The sequence below is a fragment of the Oncorhynchus keta genome, unplaced genomic scaffold (assembly GCF_023373465.1).
Source record: "Oncorhynchus keta strain PuntledgeMale-10-30-2019 unplaced genomic scaffold, Oket_V2 Un_contig_3269_pilon_pilon, whole genome shotgun sequence".
In the NCBI taxonomy this organism is placed as follows: domain Eukaryota; kingdom Metazoa; phylum Chordata; class Actinopteri; order Salmoniformes; family Salmonidae; genus Oncorhynchus; species Oncorhynchus keta.
Genome location: NW_026287167.1, coordinates 17,023 through 36,120, shown reverse-complemented (window position 1 = coordinate 36,120; position 19,098 = coordinate 17,023). Strand labels below are relative to the sequence as shown.

The window sequence follows — 19,098 nt, the reverse complement described above, 5'->3', positions numbered from 1 at the left end:
TGAAGGAGATGTGTAGCGCTCCATGAGGTACATGGTCACACCAGATACTGACTGGTTTTCTGATCCACGCCCCTACCTTTTTTAAAGGTACACTGCATGGGATATTTTGTTTCAGCTCAAGAAACATGGGACCAACACTTTACATGTTGCATTTTTATTTACTGTTTGTCAAATTATAATTACTGTATTCATTTGTTGTATTCAAGTTGTATTCAAGTTATATAACAACATTCTAACCTTCTTGACAATTATCTAGTGCAAATATGGCATTATTTCACTATTTGTATCCGTTTGGATCAGTTTCAATTGGGGACTTTTATTTTGAATGCGAACCGGAAATTCCACTATTGTGGTTCATCCTTATTGTGGCTAGCTTCCGGATTGGAGGTGAATGTTTTGATTTCAAACACCCTTTTTTTGTGGAGTAAACGAAGACGTACTGACTGACCTAAATAGGCTAACCAACTCTGTCGTCTAAAATATGTCTAAACTACAGTCGTTTCGTGTGTTTTTAAATGAGCGTTTAACGGCGGCTGCTGTGGAGATTTTCGGTGCAGTTGAGAAAACGGTAGTGGAGTACCAGGAGGAGAATGATCGGCTACGGAGACTGCTGCGGAGGACACCGGTGATACCTCTATGTAGAATAGGTTCGTATTTAGATATGCTGGTAGCTAACTATAGTTATACTGAATTAAGAAACTGGTTAGACAAAATCACAATTTTAACCATTTTTAAAACGTATTTAAATGTTTTACTTTTGATTATTTACCTACCTATCTGGATGGCTGGCTAGCTACTGTAGCTAATAATTGTTCTCTCCATGTTTTTCTATTGGTCTATACATCAATTACGCTTTTAGCTGCGAATGTGTAGCCTACAAGATTTAATAAACCATTAAAACAATTAACAATTGTTATGTATGATTCAATAGTTGTCTGCATATTTGATTACTTATCTAAAGATAGAGATATAACCAGGCACAGACCCACAGATCGGTCTGATTGATTCAATTGATGGGAATAACCAGGAAGGGAAGGCTGTCTCTCTCTCTACTCTTATTAGCCAAACGGCTCATATTGCAATTTTGGAAATAGGAAACTACCTTCCTTTTGAAATGGGATTTAGGGAATGTAATACATATGGAGAAGATACGATACAATACCTCCAATAGAAGTTCCAGTGTTTTACAAAATAAGTCAGCTGGATAAATGGTCTAGTCCCGCTTCATAACTGGGTTGACGATCTGCTGCTACTCTGTGCTGTACTCCATTCTATATGCTTAACTACATTGCTTTGAATTTATTTAGGGGTAACTGAGATGTACAATGTGGACCCATAGGATATCACTTTAAAAGTATTAAATTAAAACGCTTGTTTCCCGAAGTGCTCCTCAATGGTAAAAACAATAACACACACAATGATTAAAAGGCAAAATGACAAACAACCATATATACATTCATTTATATTGGCATCCTAAAAAAGGGGCACCTTCTCACTAAACCTTAAAAATCAACCATATTCATTTCACATTAAAACCATCTATTAATTGCACATACCTATCGTACCTATATAGAAAATGGCTCTGATAGATAGGGCAGCCGTGCATCTAGCCCTTAGGCAACTTTGCAGTAATTCATTTAAAAAAATGTGTTATACAGGCATTGTGGGCATCTCTCTGTTGCGCTACACCCGTAATAACATTTATGTGACCGATAAAATGTGATTTGATTCAAATAAATCCACCTGACCAGCAGTAGGGGTCACAAGGGGCAGTGGAATGTTTTCTCCTCGACAACCTTGTCCAAATGAAAACCTTTTCCTACATTTGAAAGATATTTGTACTTTGTCTTTGCTTTGCTTGAGGCTATTCCATAGACAAATGCCTGTATAGGAAAACACGCTCCTCGCAGGACTGTTTACTCTTGGGATTTTACAAGACATGACACAATAGCTCTGGTATTGTGACTGTGTTGGTTATAAACCATATCAATGTGGTTTTTCATGTAACCTGGGGCGCGATCATTTAAGATGTCAAACATATGATAACATTATGTTGGTCCTGGGCAACAAGCCCACCTCCCGGATCCCCTGTACCCCTATGTTGGTCCTGGGCAACAAGCCCACCTCCCGGATCCCCTGTACCCCTATGTGGGTCCTGGGCAACAAGCCCACCTCCCGGATCCCCTGTACCCCTATGTTGGTCCTAGGGGGGACATTCAGCATATACCTGATAACATTATGTGGGTCCTGGGGGCATTCAGCATGTACCTGATAACATTATGTGGGTCCTGGGGGGCATTCAGCATATACCTGATAACATTATGTGGGTCCTGGGGGGCATTCAGCATATACCTGATAACATTATGTGGGTCCTGGGGGGGGCATTCAGCATATACCTGATAACATTATGTGGGTCCTGGGGGGCATTCAGCATATACCTGATAACATTATGTGGGTCCTGGGGGGGGCATGTGTATATAGCTATACTGGTACCCTGTGTATATAGCTATACTGGTACCCTGTGTATATAGCTATACTGGTACCCCGTGTATATAGCTATACTGGTACCCTGTGTATAGAGCCATACTGGTACCCTGTGTATATAGCTATACTGGTACCCTGTGTATTTAGCTATACTGGTACCCCGTGTATATAGCTATACTGGTACCCTGTGTATAGAGCCATACTGGTACCCTGTGTATATAGCTATACTGGTACCCTGTGTATATAGCTATACTGGTACCCTGTGTATAGAGCCATACTGGTACCCTGTGTATATAGCTATACTGGTACCCTGTGTATAGAGCCATACTGGTACCCTGTGTATATAGCTATACTGGTACCCTGTGTATATAGCTATACTGGTACCCTGTGTATAGAGCCATACTGGTACCCTGTGTATAGAGCCATACTGGTACCCTGTGTATAGAGCCATACTGGTACCCTGTGTATATAGCTATACTGGTACCCTGTGTATTTAGCTATACTGGTACCCCGTGTATATAGCTATACTGGTACCCTGTGTATTTAGCTATACTGGTACCCCGTGTATATAGCTATACTGGTACCCTGTGTATAGAGCCATACTGGTACCCTGTGTATATAGCTATACTGGTACCCTGTGTATATAGCTATACTGGTACCCTGTGTATAGAGCCATACTGGTACCCTGTGTATATAGCTATACTGGTACCCTGTGTATAGAGCCATACTGGTACCCTGTGTATATAGCTATACTGGTACCCTGTGTATAGAGCTATACTGGTACCCTGTGTATATAGCTATACTGGTACCCTGTGTATAGAGCCATACTGGTACCCTGTGTATAGAGCCATACTGGTACCCTGTGTATATAGCTATACTGGTACCCTGTGTATATAGCTATACTGGTACCCTGTGTATATAGCTATACTGGTACCCTGTGTATATAGCTATACTGGTACCCTGTGTATATAGCCATACTGGTACCCTGTGTATAGAGCCATACTGGTACCCTGTGTATATAGCTATACTGGTACCCTGTGTATATAGCTATACTGGTACCCTGTGTATATAGCCATACTGGTACCCTGTGTATAGAGCTATACTGGTACCCTGTGTATAGAGCTATACTGGTACCCTGTGTATAGAGCTATACTGGTACCCTGTGTATATAGCTATACTGGTACCCTGTGTATACAGCCATACTGGTACCCTGTGTATATAGCTATACTGGTACCCTGTGTATATAGCTATACTGGTACCCTGTGTATAGAGCCATACTGGTACCCTGTGTATATAGCTATACTGGTACCCTGTGTATATAGCTATACTGGTACCCTGTGTATATAGCTATACTGGTACCCTGTGTATATAGCCATACTGGTACCCTGTGTATATAGCTATACTGGTACCCTGTGTATAGAGCTATACTGGTACCCTGTGTATAGAGCTATACTGGTACCCTGTGTATAGAGCTATACTGGTACCCTGTGTATACAGCCATACTGGTACACTGTGTATATAGCTATACTGGTACCCTGTGTATATAGCTATACTGGTACCCTGTGTATACAGCCATACTGGTACCCTGTGTATATAGCTATACTGGTACCCTGTGTATATAGCTATACTGGTACCCTGTGTATATAGCTATACTGGTACCCTGTGTATACAGCCATACTGGTACCCTGTGTATATAGCTATACTGGTACCCTGTGTATATAGCTATACTGGTACCCTGTGTATACAGCCATACTGGTACCCTGTGTATATAGCCATACTGGTACCCTGTGTATATAGCTATACTGGTACCCTGTGTATATGTGAGAGCCAGAAATCTTGCTTGTTTGTAGGTGACCAAATACTTATTTTCCACCATAATTTGCAAATAAATTCATAAAAAATCCTACAATGTGATTTTCTGGATTTTTTTTCTCATTTTGTCTGCCATAGTTGAAGTGTACCTATAATGAAAATTACAGGCCTCTCTCATCTTTTTAAGTGGCAGAACTTGCACAATTGGTGGCTGACTAAATACTTTTTTGCCCCACTGTATATAAAAAATGTCTGAGTCAACAAAAGCATTTTGAAATGGCGTTGTGCACTCAAGCATGTCTAAAGGCTGTATATAGGTAAACTCTGCTCCTCCTCTCCTTCCCTCCAGACTCCCTGCAGCTCTCTGTCTCTGAAGAGGAGGTTCCCCCTGAGCAGCAGCACTGTGAGCAGGAGTGGAGCCCCAGTCTGGGACAGAAGAACCCAGAGACCAAACAGATTAAAGAGGAACAGGAGGAAGTCAGGACCAGTCAGGAGGAAGAGCAGCTTCAAGGGCTCTTTGATACCAAAGACTCCATATTCACTACTTCTTGTGTGAAAAGTGAATGTGATCTGGAGAACCCATGTCAAGAAGCCGTACTCGCTGAACACCCAACTCTCAGTCCACTGAAAACGTCTAAACTACAGTTGTTGAGTGTGTTTTTAAATGAATGTTTAACGGCATCTGCTGCTGTGGAGATTTTTCGTGCGATTGAGGAAACAGTAGCAGAGTACCAGGAGGAGAATGATCGGCTACGGAGACTGCTGCGGAGGACACCAGAGATACAACTATGTAAAACAGGTTTGTACATAGATCTACTGATAGTTAGCAATAGTTATAGTCAATTAATAAACTGTTTGGGCTTTGATCACCATTTTATAAAAATGTAAGCATTTTAATTTATTTTTTATTTTTTACGTTGAATGGATGATAATAGCCACGACATGTCAATGCTTGGACAACCTAGGGTTTAATGGAAAGATATGTCCAGGTTTAGGGGGGGTTTAATGGAAAGATATGTCCAGGTTAAGGGGGTTTAATGGAAAGATATGTCCAGGTTTAGGGGGTTTAATGGAAAGATATGTCCAGGTTTAGGGGGTTTAATGGAAAGATATGTCCAGGTTTAGGGGGTTTAATGGAAAGATATGTCCAGGTTTAGAGGGGGTTTAATGGAAAGATATGTCCAGGTTAAGGGGGGTTTAATGGAAAGATATGTTCAGGTTTAGGGGGGCTTAATGGAAAGATATGTCCAGGTTTAGGGGGTTTAATGGAAAGATATGTCCAGGTTTAGGGGGTTTAATGGAAAGATATGTCCAGGTTTAGGGGGTTTAATGGAAAGATATGTCCAGGTTTAGGTGGGGTTTAATGGAAAGATATGTCCAGGTTTAGGGGGTTTAATGGAAAGATATGTCCAGGTTTAGGGGGGTTTAATGGAAAGATATGTCCAGGTTTAGGGGGTTTAATGGAAAGATATATCCAGGTTAAGGGGGGTTTAATGGAAAGATATGTCCAGGTTTAGGGGGTTTAATGGAAAGATATGTCCAGGTTTAGAGGGGGTTTAATGGAAAGATATGTCCAGGTTTAGGGGAACTTACATTTACATTTACATTTAAGTCATTTAGCAGACGCTCTTATCCAGAGCGACTTACAAATTGGTGCAAACACCTATGACAACCAGTGGAACAGCCACTTGCATCTAAATCTTGTTGGGGGGGAGAGAAGGGGGGTGAGAAGGATTACTTACCCTTACTTACCCTATCCTAGGTATTCCTTGAAGAGGTGGGGTTTCAGGTGTCTCCGGAAGGTGGTGATTGACTCCGCTGTCCTGGCGTCGTGAGGGAGTTTGTTCCACCATTGGGGGGCCAGAGCAGCGAACAGTTTTGACTGGGCTGAGCGGGAACTGTACTTCCTCAGTGGTAGGGAGGCGAGCCGGCCAGAGGTGGATGAACGCAGTGCCCTTGTTTGGGTGTAGGGCCTGATCAGGGCCTGGAGGTACTGAGGTGCCGTTCCCCTCACAGCTCCGTAGGCGAGCACCATGGTCTTGTAGCGGATGCGAGCTTCAACTGGAAGCCAGTGGAGAGAGCGGAGGAGCGGGGTGACGTGAGAGAACTTGGGAAGGTTGAACACCAGACGGGCTGCGGCGTTCTGGATGAGTTGTAGGGGTTTAATGGCACAGGCAGGGAGCCCAGCCAATAGCGAGTTGCAGTAGTCAAGACGGAGATGACAAGTGCCTGGATTAGGACCTGCGCCGCTTCCTGTGTGAGGCAGGGTCGTACTCTGCGGATGTTGTAGAGCATGAACCTACAGGAACGGGACACCGCCTTGATGTTAGTTGAGAACGTCAGGGTGTTGTCCAGGATCACGCCAAGGTTCTTAGCGCTCTGGGAGGAGGACACAATGGAGTTGTCAACCGTGATGGCGAGATCATGGAACAGGCAGTCCTTCCCCGGGAGGAAGAGGAGCTCCGTCTTGCTGAGGTTCAGCTTGAGGTGGTGATCCGTCATCCACACTGATATGTCTGCCAGACATGCAGAGATGCGATTCGCCACCTGGTCATCAGAAGGGGGAAAGGAGAAGATTAATTGTGTGTCGTCTGCATAGCAATGATAGGAGAGACCATGTGAGGTTATGACAGAGCCAAGTGACTTGGTGTATAGCGAGAATAGGAGAGGGCCTAGAACAGAGCCCTGGGGGACACCAGTGGTGAGAGCGCGTGGTGAGGAGACAGATTCTCGCCACGCCACCTGGTAGGAGCGACCTGTCAGGTAGGACGCAATCCAAGCGTGGGCCGCGCCGGAGATGCCCAACTCGGAGAGGGTGGAGAGGAGGATCTGATGGTTCACAGTATCGAAGGCAGCCGATAGGTCTAGAAGGATGAGAGCAGAGGAGAGAGAGTTAGCTTTAGCAGTGCGGAGCGCCTCCGTGATACAGAGAAGAGCAGTCTCAGTTGAATGACTAGTCTTGAAACCTGACTGATTTGGATCAAGAAGGTCATTCTGAGAGAGATAGCGGTAGAGCTGGCCAAGGACGGCACGCTCAAGAGTTTTGGAGAGAAAAGAGAGAAGGGATACTGGTCTGTAGTTGTTGACATCGGAGGGATCGAGTGTAGGTTTTTTCAGAAGGGGTGCAACTCTCGCTCTCTTGAAGACGGGAGGGACGTAGCCAGCGGTCAGGGATGAGTTGATGAGCGAGGTGAGGTAAGGGAGAAGGTCTCCGGAAATGGTCTGGAGAAGAGAGGAGGGATAGGGTCAAGCGGGCAGGTTGTTGGGCGGCCGGCCGTCACAAGACGCGAGATTTCATCTGGAGAGAGAGGGGAGAAAGAGGTCAGAGCATAGGGTAGGGCAGTGTGAGCAGAACCAGCGGTGTCGTTTGACTTAGCAAACGAGGATCGGATGTCATTGACCTTCTTTTCAAAATGGTTGACGAAGTCATCTGCAGAGAGGAGGAGGGGGGATTCAGGAGGGAGGAGAAGGTGGCAAAGAGCTTCCTAGGGTTAGAGGCAGATGCTTGGAATTTAGAATGGTAGAAAGTGGCTTTAGCAGCAGAGACAGAGGAGGAAAATGTAGAGAGGAGGGAGTGAAAGGTTGCCAGGTCCGCAGGGAGGCGAGTTTTCCTCCAACTTAGACAGCAGCTTCCAATTTTTCCAATTACAAAACCTATATGTCCCCTCCCCCTGAGTGTCACGAATGTTGAGTAAAATTATATTTGAACTTTCCCTGAAAGTTGGTCTTTATTTTGCTTATTTTAATTAAATATTTGTATTATTTCATTTCTAACTGCAGTGCTCCATGGGAGATATTCAACATCCCTTTTGATATCTGAGGAGGATGATTTGGTTAAGTGTTAAACTATTTTAATCGACAAACAAGTTGATCCTTGATTTTTTCAGTTTTGTAAACCTTGAACACTCAACTTAATTATCATCCAAAAATAACTTTACAAATTGCAAAATATACACTTACTGTTCACTGTTTAAAAATAAATAAAAAAAAAAATCCACAGAGTTTCTTCTTTGTATTCTCTCCCGAGTTTCCATTAGCGCAGGAAGTGTCATAATTCAGGGTAACGTGCAACTCAAAACACCTCTCTGGTAATGTGTTATATTTGTCCAATTATTTTGCGGTGCACAGGAGGATGGTGGCACCTTAATTGGGGAGGATGGTAATGGCTGAAGGGGAATTAGTGCAATATCAAATAAATCATGGTTTCCATGGTTTCCATGGTTTCCAGGTGTTTGATGCCGTTCCATTTGCTCTGTTCCGGACATTATTATGAGCCGTCCTCCCTCAGCAGCCTCCTGTGGTACGGTGATATGAAAGTAAAGTTTCTAAGGTTTTCAAAATAGTTGTTGTTAAAAACAGCCAGTTTCAGTCAGCTGATTCTAGTTATTCCTTCTGGTTAGTTCTAGTCAAGCAGCTGACGAGCCCGGGCGCGCACGTGTGTCCTAGTGCACCATGTTGATTTTTGTCTATCCACATCAGACACGATCAGGACTTGCAGGTTGAAATATAAAAATTAACTCTGAACCAACTGTATTAATTTGGGAACAGGTCGAAACACATGAAACATTCATGGACATTTAGCTAGCTAGCTAGCTTACGGTTTCTAGCTAATTTGTCCTATTTAGCTAGCTTACGGTTTCTAGCTAATTTGTCCTATTTAGCTAGCTTACTGTTTCTAGCTAATTTGTCCTATTTAGCTAGCTTACTGTTTCTAGCTAATTTGTCCTATTTAGCTAGCTTACTGTTTCTAGCTAATTTGTCCTATTTAGCTAGCTTACTGTTTCTAGCTAATTTGTCCTATTTAGCTAGCTTACTGTTTCTAGCTAATTTGTCCTATTTAGCTAGCTTACTGTTTCTAGCTAATTTGTCCTATTTAGCTAGCTTACTGTTTCTAGCTAATTTGTCCTATTTAGCTAGCTTACTGTTTCTAGCTAATTTGTCCTATTTAGCTAGCTTACTGTTTCTAGCTAACATCGGGTTGTTATTTTACCTGAAATGCACAAGGTCCTTTTTTTCTGGATCTTTGTAGAATTTTGACCCATTTTGAGTCACACAAAATCGTGTGTTTCTCGACTCCGACAATGAATCCACAGATAAAAGGGGAAAGCTAATTAGTTTCTAGTTTCTCTCCTCCTTCAGGCTTCTAGTAATCTCTCCTCCTTCAGGCTTCTAGTAATCTGGGGCGTCAGGGTAGCCTAGTGGTTAGAGCGTTGGACTAGTAACCGGACGGTTGCGAGTTCAAAACCCCGAGCTGACAAGGTACAAATCTGTCGTTCTGCCCCTGAACAGGCAGTTAAACCCACTGTTCCCAGGCCGTCATTGAAAATAAGAATTTGTTCTTAACTGACTTGCCTGGTTAAATAAAGGTAAAATAAAATAAAAACAAATCTCTCCTCCTTCAGGCTTCTAGTAATCTCTCCTCCTTCAGGCTTCTAGTAATCTCTCCTCCTTCAGGCTTCTAGTACTCTCCTCCTTCAGGCAAATCTCTTCTTCGTCTGTGTACTTTTGGCGGTTGGCAACCATCACCAACTGGACTGGAATGTGGACCTCAATTCATCTTTCAATCTCCGACGTGGGTATATGCTCTTAAAAACCAACGAGGAGATGGGAGAGGCGGGACTTGGAGTGCGTGAAGCGTAAAAATAGAACCAAGTTATATTGTAGCGCCTGGCTACGCAAATGCGCAAGAGCAGTTTGGATGAAATGATTGAATAACATGTATGTGCACAGAACGTGGGCAGTGTGGTCAGCATGTTAGTCTCCCTTAAGAAGACCACCAATTTCATTAAGTCTTATTGGTCAAGGTCACACCAGTCAGTATTATGTAAGCCTATCAGCAGTCAATATTCCCAGGATGTTCATTGTAGAACCCCAGCAAGAGCATACCAAAAACAGTACAGTATGAAGATAGGCAGAAACTGCTTCTCCAATAGAAATCCCCGATCACACTTGTAGGTGATGTTGGCTAGCTACGATCATGCGTAGGGGACGTTGGCTAGCTAAGCTCATGCGAAGGGGACGTTGGCTAGCTAAGCTCATGCGTAGGGGACGTTGGCTAGCTAAGCTCATGCATAGGGGACGTTGGCTAGCTAAGCTCATGCATAGGGGACGTTGGCTAGCTAAGCTCATGCGTAGGGGACGTTGGCTAGCTAAGCTCATGCGTAGGGGACGTTGGCTAGCTAAGCTCATGCATAGGGGACGTTGGCTAGCTAAGCTCATGCATAGGGGACGTTGGCTAGCTAAGCTCATGCGTAGGGGACGTTGGCTAGCTGAGCTCATGCGTAGGGGACGTTGGCTAGCTGAGCTCATGCATAGGGGACGTTGGCTAGCTGAGCTCATGCGTAGGGGACGTTGGCTAGCTAAGCTCATGCATAGAGGACGTTGGCTAGCTAAGCTCATGCGTAGGGGACGTTGGCTAGCTGAGCTCATGCATAGGGGACGTTGGCTAGCTAAGCTCATGCGTAGGGGACGTTGGCTAGCTAAGCTCATGCATAGGGGACGTTGGCTAGCTAAGCTCATGCGTAAGGGACGTTGGCTAGCTAAGCTCATGCATAGGGGACGTTGGCTAGCTAAGCTCATATGAAGGGGACGTTGGCTAGCTAAGCTCATGCGTAGGGGACGTTGGCTAGCTGAGCTCATATGAAGGGGACGTTGGCTAGCTAAGCTCATGCGTAGGGGACGTTGGCTAGCTAAGCTCATGCGTAGGGGACGTTGGCTAGCTAAGCTCATATGAAGGGGACGTTGGCTAGCTAAGCTCATATGTAGGGGACGTTGGCTAGCTAAGCTCATGCGTAGGGGACGTTGGCTAGCTAAGCTCATGCGTAGGGGACGTTGGCTAGCTAAGCTCATGCGTAGGGGACGTTGGCTAGCTAAGCTCATGCGTAGGGGACGTTGGCTAGCTAAGCTCATGCGTAGGGGACGTTGGCTAGCTAAGCTCATGCGTAGGGGACGTTGGCTAGCTAAACTCATGCGTAGGGGACGTTGGCTAGCTAAGCTCATGCGTAGGGGACGTTGGCTAGCTAAGCTCATGCGTAGGGGACGTTGGCTAGCTAAGCTCATGCGTAATAATATAATAATAATATAATATATGCCATTTAGCAGACGCTTTTATCCAAAGCGACTTACAGTCATGTGTGCATACATTCTACGTATGGGTGGTCCCGGGAATCGAACCCACTACCCTGGCGTTACAAGCGCCATGCTCTACCAACTGAGCTACAGAAGGAAGCTCATGCGTAGGGGACGTTGGCTAGCTAAGCTCATGCGTAGGGGACGTTGGCTAGCTAAGCTCATGCGTAGGGGACGTTGGCTAGCTAAGCTCATGCGTAGGGGACGTTGGCTAGCTAAGCTCATGCGTAGGGGACGTTGGCTAGCTAAGCTCATGCGTAGGGGACGTTGGCTAGCTAAGCTCATGCGTAGGGGACGTTGGCTAGCTAAGCTCATGCGTAGGGGACGTTGGCTAGCTAAGCTCATGCATAGGGGACGTTGGCTAGCTAAGCTCATGCGTAGGGGACGTTGGCTAGCTAAGCTCATGCGTAGGGGACGTTGGCTAGCTAAGCTCATGCGTAGGGGACGTTGGCTAGCTAAGCTCATGCGTAGGGGACGTTGGCTAGCTAAGCTCATGCGTAGGGGACGTTGGCTAGCTAAGCTCATGCATAGGGGACGTTGGCTAGCTAAGCTCATGCATAGGGACGTTGGCTAGCTAAGCTCATGCGTAGGGGACGTTGGCTAGCCAAGCTCATGCGTAGGGGACGTTGGCTAGCTAAGCTCATGCATAGGGGACGTTGGCTAGCTAAGCTCATGCGTAGGGGACGTTGGCTAGCTAAGCTCATGCGTAGGGGACGTTGGCTAGCTAAGCTCATGCGTAGGGGACGTTGGCTAGCTAAGCTCATGCGTAGGGGACGTTGGCTAGCTAAGCTCATGCGTAGGGGACGTTGGCTAGCTAAGCTCATGCGTAGGGGACGTTGGCTAGCTAAGCTCATGCGTAGGGGACGTTGGCTAGCTAAGCTCATGCGTAGGGGACGTTGGCTAGCTAAGCTCATGCATAGGGGACGTTGGCTAGCTAAGCTCATGCGTAGGGGACGTTGGCTAGCTAAGCCCATGCGTAGGGGACGTTGGCTAGCTAAGCTCATGCGTAGGGGACGTTGGCTAGCTAAGCTCATGCGTAGACTCAATGGCGTGTTTTAAACAGTCATCTCGTGACGAACTGTGTAGGCCGGCAAATCAAAAGGCACTCCTTCGATATAAAGTTGTTTTTGACGAAAATTAAAACGTGTCAGTTCGTCACTTTCATGAGGTTGGAGTAATAACATGTTCAGCTACTTAAGACATTGGCTCAAATCTAGGTTGTGCCTTTAGATTTCAAGAAAATTAACAGCTAAGGAAGAATTTTTCACTTCTCTCATTGACTTCTCAAACCCCTGCTTGGTTTGTTTTGCAAGCGTTCCCAGAAGTCTTGTGATGTTGCGTCTCTGGGTTTAGAAACTCTGTGAGCATATCACAGACAGAAAGAGAAACCCAGACTAGTCGTTGGGCCTGTCCGGGGGTATCGTTGGACGGGGCCACAGTGTCCCCCGACCCAGCCCTGTCTCATTCTCCAGTATCTATGCTAAAATAGTCTATGTGCCTAGGGGGCTAGGGTCAGACTGTTATATCTGGTGTAATTCTCCTGTCTTATCTGGTATCCTGTGTGAATTTAAATATGCTCCCTCTAATTCTCTCTCCCTTTCCCTCCCGGAGGACCTGAGCCCTTGGGTCTTGCCTCAGGACTACCTGACCTGATGACTCCTGGATGTCCCAGTTCACCTGGTCGTGCTGCTGCTCCAGTTTCAATTTTTCTGCCTGTGGCTAGGGAACCCTGACCTGTTCACCGGATGTGCTACCTTGTCCCAGACGTGCTGTTTTCGACTGTCACTGTATTCTTATAATCTCCACCCGGCACAGTCAGAAGAGGACTGGCCTCCCCTCAGAGGCTGGTTCCTCTCTACCCGGCACAGCCAGAAGAGGACTGGCCTCCCCTCAGAGCCTGGTTCCTCTCCACCCGGCACAGCCAGTAGAGGACTGGCCTCCCCTCAGAGCCTGGTTCCTCTCCACCCGGCACAGCCAGTAGAGGACTGGCCTCCCCTCAGAGCCTGGTTCCTCTCCACCCGGCACAGCCAGTAGAGGACTGGCCTCCCCTCAGAGCCTGGTTCCTCTCCACCCGGCACAGCCAGTAGAGGACTGGCCTCCCCTCAGAGCCTGGTTCCTCTCTACCCGGCACAGCCAGAAGAGGACTGGCCTCCCTCAGAGCCTGGTTCCTCTCTACCCGGCACAGCCAGAAGAGGACTGGCCTCCCCTCAGAGCCTGGTTCCTCTCTACCCGGCACAGCCAGAAGAGGACTGGCCTCCCTCAGAGCCTGGTTCCTCTCTACCCGGCACAGCCAGAAGAGGACTGGCCTCCTCAGAGCCTGGTTCCTCTCTACCCGGCACAGCCAGAAGAGGACTGGCCTCCCTCAGAGGCTGGTTCCTCTCTACCCGGCACAGCCAGAAGAGGACTGGCCTCCCCTCAGAGGCTGGTTCCTCTACCCGGCACAGCCAGAAGAGGACTGGCCTCCCTCAGAGGCTGGTTCCTCTCTACCCGGCACAGCCAGAAGAGGACTGGCCTCCCCTCAGAGCCTGGTTCCTCTCTACCCGGCACAGCCAGAAGAGGACTGGCCTCCCCTCAGAGCCTGGTTCCTCTCTACCCGGCACAGCCAGAAGAGGACTGGCCTCCCCTCAGAGCCTGGTTCCTCTCTACCCGGCACAGCCAGAAGAGGACTGGCCTCCCCTCAGAGGCTGGTTCCTCTCTACCCGGCACAGCCAGAAGAGGACTGGCCTCCCCTCAGAACCTGGTTCCTCTCTACCCGGCACAGTCAGAAGAGGACTGGCCTCCCCTCAGAGCCTGGTTCCTCTCTACCCGGCACAGTCAGAAGAGGACTGGCCTCCCCTCAGAGCCTGGTTCCTCTCTAGATTTCTTCCTAGGTTCCTGCCTTTTTTAGGGAATTTTTCCTAGCCACTGTGCTACTACAGCTGCATGCTGTTTGTGGTTTTAGGCTGTTTTCTGTACAGCACTTTGTGATATCTGCTGATGTAAAAAGGGCTTTAACAATACATTTGATTGATTGACTTCACAGAGGAGGCGTTCCCTAACGGAAATATGCAAATACATTCTACAACGCGTCAATAGGATCTCGCTCGCTCGTGCTTGGCTCTGCCCCCCCCTGCTTGCTTGTTCTGACCCTATGCTTAATTTGCTCCCACTAGTGATGAGGAAACTAACCTTAAGGTTTTCCAGCTAATTGTGCCGAAAATAGGTAAATTACTCGAGGCTTTGATCAACCTAGTGGCACCTGCTGACGATTTTTTTTAGAGCAGCCAAATTATATTTAAAAAAAATGTTACCCCTTTTTCACGGTATCCAATTGGTCTTGTCCCATCGCCATCGCTGCAACTTGGTAGAGGCGAAGGTCGAAAGCCGTCGAAAGCCGTGCGTCCTCCGAAACACAACCCAATCAAGTCTCACTACTGTGTCAGTGTGCACTGCGCCCGGCCCGCCACAGGAGTGCGCGATGGGACAAGGACATCCCTGCTGGCCAAACCCGGGTGATGCTGGGCCAATTGTGCACTGCCCCATGGATCTCCCGGTCGCGGTCTGCTGCGACAGAGCCCGGACTTGAACCAGGATCTCTGGTGACACAGCTAGCACTGCGATGCAGCGTCAAACCCGGGTGATGCTGGGCCACTGTGCCACTCGGGAGGCCTGAGCAGCCAATTATCTATGAGGTCCCCGTAAGGTGTTCGCTGCGTAGCCTTTTTTTTCTTCTACCAAACCAATCAGGTAGTTGTTCGATGAAACGAAGCTTCAGACGTCATTGATCACGTGCTTCTGATAAAGTGATACAAGCACTTGTACGCGGCTTATGTCTCAATCACACCGACAGCGTCATCGCGCGAAATGTTACGCAGCATCATCTGGATATGTATGCAGCAAAAAAGTTCAACATTCACCTTCTGCTGCCATTTCTGTCAAGCCATCTACGGCACACTATTTGATGGATGTGTTCGATAAATCCAACGTGTTCAGAGCGCACTGCAACTGCCTCTTCAACGCAATGCTGCAAGGCAAACGCAGCGTTTCAGTGGAAATTAATGTACATCTGGTGTACCAAAACGGCAATAAAGCTGTCGGTGTGATCGAGGGCGTTTGACTCCGGCATCAACCGTAACATCACTAGCTCCCACTGTAAACGACACAGGTGAACTATTTTAGGGTTAGTTAGTTAGTTAGTTAGAATTATCTTTGAGCAGTGCAGATATGAGAAATGTGCTTTCTGGAAAGGGAGGGAGACCTCGTCAGATGTACAACTAAATGCATTCAACTGAACTGTGGTTTCCCCTTTCTATTTCTCTCCTGTCGGCGACTACATGTTCCCTCTCCTGCTACTACTTGTCCTTCTGATGTCACATACCTCTGCTGTTGTTTTTTTAAGCAGCTTAACTTCAGTTCCAATAGATATTTCGTCGTCTTGTGGGTTTGGAGCCAAGGAGCGTCTGTTGTAAATAATTATACTGTGTTGCGCTCGTTGTGGCCCTGCTACACTACAGACATTGAGGGAATGCTTGAGGATTATGCTGAGCCGTGGGGTATCGGTCAAAGGCCCACATGTCTTGGTTCGAAAGCGGGGAGGGAGGAGAGCCCTTCTCAAACGGAACAGTCATTTGTGCTGCTTGGTCATGATGTCAACAAGGTAGCATGGTGTATCGTCCAGAAACATACAACATTTTTTTTTACCATAAAATAAATGTTTTGAATTGTTTTAGTATTTTCCCATTTTTGAAGAAAGTTAAAGCGTTTTTAATCAAAAACCAATCCCTTCTGCATGGGAAAACACAGAATCCTGCTAATTACTACACGTGCTTAATTATATCATTTTTGTTTTGAGCCAATTTAGCCATGGAATTTGAACAGGGAACCTGGCTCAACCCAAGGAGGAAACCCGGATCCAAATCGAATGCGTTCAACTTTCTGCCGAAGAAAAACACGCCTACACGGGCGCCCGGGCAGGATTAATCAAACCCCTCAATGAAAGATGATGATGAAAGATAATGTTGAGTCAGCGTCCAAACGGAAGAATCGACGAGGTTCCCATTTTGGAAGGCTGACAGGCACCTTCATTCTATCTTGTAAATTGAAATAATGAGAAATAAAGAATAAAGAAATAAGTTTGGTTGCATTATGGTCTCCACTAGACACCACTGGCTATTTGACTAAACTTGATGGAAGTCAAGAAGATACTAACTAGTAGAAACTCTAGGTTACGTTGACAATTTTCACAATGTAAACAAAAGAAACGTGTAATTCGAGGATTATTTAGTACAGGGATCATCAACTAGATTAATCCGCGGGCTGATATTTTTTTTGAGCAGATGGGAGCCGGAACGTAATTGCAAATAATAACCCCAAACAGATATAATATTTGACTTAAAACATAAATCATTTCAGACTTAGCTTACATTTGTATATGATCACCTGTCTTTCCGTTATGAGTTGGACAGACTTGGGAACAGATTTGAATCACTTGGAGCTGATTTCCTGTTTTTTTTACAGTCTTCAATGTCCAACAAATAATTTACACAAAAACTTGGGGAGGGGGGAATAAAACCACCAAATTCGACACAGTGGGCTGCCAGTTCGTGAACCCTGATTTAGTACAACCACTAGCAACAATATAAGAGTACTTGCTAAAAACTGGACCAAAGCTATTGTACTGACACATAACGGATGATTATGGTACAGTAGAGGGAATTAGAATAGCAACGTTTTCGTCCCTTGTTCTCAAAACAACACGCTCTGTGTCGCTGGTAGAACGCGATGCTTATAGTGGATCTAAAGCGTTAGCTAGCTCACACACTCCCGTTAGCGTTAACATTTGTATTAAGAATGAATTGGCAGTTAGCACGCTGGTTAGCAATGTTAGCCGTTTCCTTTAATTAAACCCCCGTAACCTGGACATCTCTTCCCATTAAACACCCCTCAACCAGGACATCCACCTCATCCCTGTTCTGATCAGACATGAAATTAAAAGTCATAGAGATCTATAATTCATGATTGATTCCAAATTCTGTTATAAATAACATCTGTTCCTCCTCTCCTTCCCCCCAGACTCCCTGCAGCTCTCTGTCTCTGAAGAGGAGGTTCCCCCTGAGCAGCAGCACTGTGAGCAGGAGTGGAGCCCCAGTCTGGGACAGGAGGACCCAGAGACCAAACAGATTAAAGAGGAACAAGAGGAAGTCAGGACCAGTCAGGAGGAAGAGCAGCTTCAAGAGCTGGGGCCTGATATCATAGAGTTCAATTTCACTCCTTCCTGTGTGAAAAGTGAATGTGATCAGGAGAACCCACTTTGGTCCTTGACTCTTCCCCAAACACAGACTGTGGAGAACAGAGAGAGTGACTCTAAACCAGTGGATCTCAAATCTTTTGTCCATGTGACCCACTTAAATGGTCTTGACCTTCCAGATAATGACAGCAATACCTCAAGCCACAGTACAGCCGTAAGCAACGACACAGTGGGACTTGACAGCAGCCCACCACTGGATCCCAGCCCATTGGAGAAACACTGTTCCAAACTCAGCACCACGTCTAGAAGAACTCACCACTGCCGTGACTGTGGAGAAACATTTGCTCTGAAAGCTGACCTGCAGAGGCATGTGACTCTCACCAAGAAGAGACTCAGTGAATGTAGATTCTGCAGAAAATGCTACAACTCCACCTGTAAACTGAAGGCCCATGTCCGACTCTGTCACAGTGGGAAACACTGCACATGCCCAGTTTGTGGCAAGACCTTCAAATACAAAGGCTATCTTTCCAAGCACTTAAGGATTCACACAGGAGAGAAACCATTCAACTGTGGTGACTGTGGGAAAAGCTTCACTCAGAAGGGGAACCTAACCGAACATGTACTGACTCACACAGGAGAGAAACCATTTAGCTGTGGTGACTGTGGGAAAAGCTTCAGTCTCAAGAAGACACTAACGGATCATATACGAACTCACACAGGAGAGAAACCTTTCAGCTGTGGTGACTGTGGGAAAAGCTTCAATAAGAAGGGACACCTTTCCGTGCATCAACTGACTCACACAGGAGAGAAACCTTTAGCTGTGGTGACTGTGGGAAAAGCTTCAGTCAGAAGGGGAATCTAAGCATTCATAAACTGACTCACATAGGAGAGAAACCTTTTACCTGTGGAGAATGCGGGAAAAGCTTTGGGCTCAAGCGACACCTAACCATGCATAAACTGACTCACACAGGAGAGAAACCATTTAGCTGTGGAGACTGTGGGAAAAGCTTTAATCGCAAGGAGGTCTTAACCATGCATATACGGACTCACACAGGAGAGAAACCATTTATCTGTGGTGACTGTGGGAGGAGCTTCAGGCATAAAGGGTCCCTTAAGATACATATATTGTCTCACACAGGAGAGAAACCATTTAGCTGTGGTGACTGTGGGAAAAGCTTCAATCAAAGGGGTAACCTTAACATGCATATACGGACTCACACCAGAGATAATTCATTTTGCTGTGGAGAATGGGAAAACCTTCAATCAGAGAGGGAACTTAACCACACATATACAAACTCACACCAGAGATAATTCATTTCGATGTGGTGACTGTGGGCAAAGCTTCAATGAGAAGGGGCACCTAACTGAACATATACGGACTCACACAGGAGAGAAACCGTACAGGTGTGGTGACTGTGGGAAAAGCTTCATTCAGAAGGCCGACCTAA

At 46.3% G+C, this 19,098-nt stretch overlaps 1 pseudogene; it reads left to right on the top strand.

Annotated features, from left to right (window-relative positions):
• Window positions 1-370: 370 nt before the first annotated feature.
• LOC127923805 (oocyte zinc finger protein XlCOF22-like) lies at window positions 371-19,086 on the top strand (annotated as a pseudogene).
• Window positions 19,087-19,098: the final 12 nt, after the last annotated feature.